Raw genomic sequence first — 3,340 nt, forward strand, 5'->3', positions numbered from 1 at the left:
GATGTTAATTGAAGAGGAAAGAGTAATTGTGAGGCCCAGAGATATTTAGAGAGAAAAGACTGAGGATAGGTGGAAAGAAAGTTTGTGATAACTGTTGTTTGAGTGTTATATACCTTGCTAGAGGCTTCCAGCTCTTTTCATAACAGTATTACTGGAAGAGGACTGTGATGCATCATCTCTCCTCCCATGTCTTGCTGCAGATTCCAAGATGTTATTATTCTGAGTGTGCTTTGTAAACAATGACAGTGACACAAATGTTAAATATTAGCTCCAATGAGTTCCGAGATTGATCCATGGACTTAAATATGTTACATAATTGTCCTAACTTTTCAAATGACAGTGTCCTAAAACTGATCATTGAATAAAATAAATAGAATGCTGATGGTTGTTATTTTAAACAGATGTGATAATAGTCAAGAATTTTGGAAAGAAAGAATATTGTGCAGAAAAAATAATTTATTTTAATCAAATGTCACAAAAGAAGACTTGGAAATTTTATAAAGGAGAAGAGATTATTAATCATCTGCATTTTTAAATTGTATATAGGCAATGTTGTTTTACTAAGTGATTCATTTGACATTATCAAATTCCTAGCTTTGTATCTCAGCACCTTTGTGCTTATTTTATATTGCAGTTCATATTAACAATGTGTGCTTTATCTACTTTTTTATCTATACTTCAGGAAGAAAGTTCTTGGATTCTATTTTGTCAAATAATGGAAACTACTTAATAACAAATTATAAAAGGAAAAAGATGAACACCAGCAATTAATTTTTGCTCCCTGTGGCCTTTATGTATGCAATAGACTGCAAACAGTAAGAAAGTAAGGACTTTGCTTTTAACTTTAAATTCTTAGTGTTAACTAGTGTTTGATAGAGTAAGCATTCAGTAAATATTATTGAATAAGTTAATGAAAGACATTGTATTATAAAAGAAAATATTGATCATTGATTAGTCAACAGAAATGTTCAAACTCAAAAGAATAAAAGACAGGTCAGTTAACTGAATAAGCTGACATTTTTTCATCACATTAACATAATAAAGATGATAATAGCTACTGAACAGAGAAATTGGTGTATTCAAGCACTAATATTGAGCTAGATTTTGAAAAAATTTTTCTCCTTAAAAATTATTTATATCCTTCTACTCTAAATTCTTTTCTTAGGAATCTGTCCTAAAGAAATAATCCAATATTTGTAAATTTGTATATTTTTATACAAATTGTATATAGATATATTTGTATATAGATATATTTGTATATAGATATATTTGTAAACAGATAGTCATTTTAAAAATTACAAAATTATTGAAGCAGCCTAAATGTCATCTAATGGAGAAATGTTGAGGTAAATTCTTGTACCCTTTTAGTGGACCTTTAGGCAGACATAAAAAATTATGTTTAGGGATATAGTCATAGAAACAACTTCTCAAAATTTCAGAATTACTGTGATAAAAATCTATAATTTATTGACTCATGTGCATGTGATATGCACAGGAGAAAAAAGTGAAAGAAAATGGTCAATTCAAATTTTGCTTATGATGTTACTATGGATTCTGTTATAACATCTTGTAATTTTATGGCAGTTACTTACTGACTCTTGCCAATGCAATTTCCATGACTTATTATGTATTCACTCATTAATAGTAAACATTCACTATTATTTCACTATATGCTTGGCAGCCTGCTGGGGACCGAGAACATAAAATTGAATATAATGTATTTATGATGCTCATGATCAATAAAATGCCACGTAGGGGGGATGTTTTCCCTGAATTTCAGCCTATTATCAGCAATCCTGCTAGCCTGCCCAGATAGTGCATTTGGTCACTAACAAAGCTTCTGTGAGGGAGATATTGCAGTTAGAGAGCTTAAAAAGTTTCTGTGGAGGTGAAGGAAAAGTCAAAAGAGGATTTCATCAACAGATAGCTTTTCCAAAAAACGGGTGATGGGGAAGGGATGAGAAAAAATTTTAAAATAATAATCTAGTCGGCTCCCTGGGGCCGCGCGCCCTTCAGACCTCTTCAGGCCGGCGGCGGCAGGCTCTCCCTCAGGGAGCCGAGGCGCCGATGGTGGCTGAGGATGAGACACAACTCGGACGGCAAGTTCATCGCCCGGGCGCAGCGGATAGAGTATGACTGCGAGCTGGTGCCCCGGCGCGTGGCCATCTTCATCGAGAAGACGAAAGATGGCCAGATCTTGCCCGTCCCGAATGTGGTGGTGCGGGACGTGGCGTGTGGCGCTAACCACACGCTGGTCCTGGACTCCCAGAAGCAGGTCTTCTCCTGGGGCTTCGGTGGCTACGGCCGGCTGGGCCACGCTGAGCAGAAGGATGAGATGGTCCCCCGCCTGGTGAAGCTGTTCGACTTCCCGGGGCGTGGGGCGTCCCAGATCTACGCTGGCTACACCTGCTCCTTCGCTGTCAGTGAAGTAGGTGGTCTGTTTTTCTGGGGGGCCACCAACACGTCCCGGGAGTCCACCATGTACCCGAAGGCCGTGCAGGACCTCTGTGGCTGGAGAATCCGGAGCGTGGCTTGTGGGAAGAGCAGCATCATCGTGGCTGCGGACGAGAGCACGATCAGCTGGGGCCCCTCGCCGACCTTCGGGGAGCTGGGCTATGGGGACCACAAGCCAAAGTCTTCCACGGTAGCTCAGGAGGTGAAGACGCTCGACGGCATCTTCACAGAGCAGGTGGCCATGGGTTACTCACACTCCTTGGTGATCGCAAGAGACGAAAGTAAGGCGGAGAAGGAGAAGATCAGGAAACTGCCAGAGTACAACCCCCGGACCCTCTGACGCCCGGAGCCCCCCGCTCCACACCTCTCGCGGCAGCTGTCATGTCCACGTGCACTGGGACGGGAAGTCAAGCGAGGAATTTCAGAAGCAAAAGTCGACCGAAGGTGCATTTCTGTTAGACCCCCTGAGGTTCCGTTTTATAAGTGATTCAACGCCAACTACCTTTTCTGTATGCTTTCCAAAGTGGTTTTTTTTTTACCCCTTCTTAATGTTTAATTAAAATATTTGCTCATAGTTGACTTACCATTCCTACAAAAGAGGCAGAAAAAAAAAAATAATCTAGGTGTTTCTGTAAAATTATGAAAATGTATAAGTTCCAAGTACTTCAGCTTTCTAATAGTATCCTGGTTCAAAATCTAGACTTGTAATATTAATACAATAGTATTCTGAAATTTTTCTTTGCACCTGACCTTTCTCTGCTTAATAGTCACAAATGTCATGGGTTCTCTCACACGACTCCTTGAATTTAAAAGTGGTAGAATGTTATTGAAATGAAGGTCTGGCAGAAGTGAGAGCAGTGCCTGAATGTCATTTAATAAACTGTAA

At 39.6% G+C, this 3,340-nt stretch overlaps 1 pseudogene; it reads left to right on the forward strand.

Annotated features, from left to right (window-relative positions):
• The first annotated feature begins 2,080 nt into the window (after positions 1-2,080).
• LOC136170301 (protein RCC2 pseudogene) lies at positions 2,081-3,043 on the forward strand (annotated as a pseudogene).
• The last annotated feature ends 297 nt before the right edge of the window (positions 3,044-3,340 follow it).

The sequence above is a fragment of the Muntiacus reevesi genome, chromosome 6 (genome assembly GCF_963930625.1).
Source record: "Muntiacus reevesi chromosome 6, mMunRee1.1, whole genome shotgun sequence".
Classification (NCBI taxonomy): Eukaryota; Metazoa; Chordata; class Mammalia; order Artiodactyla; family Cervidae; genus Muntiacus; species Muntiacus reevesi.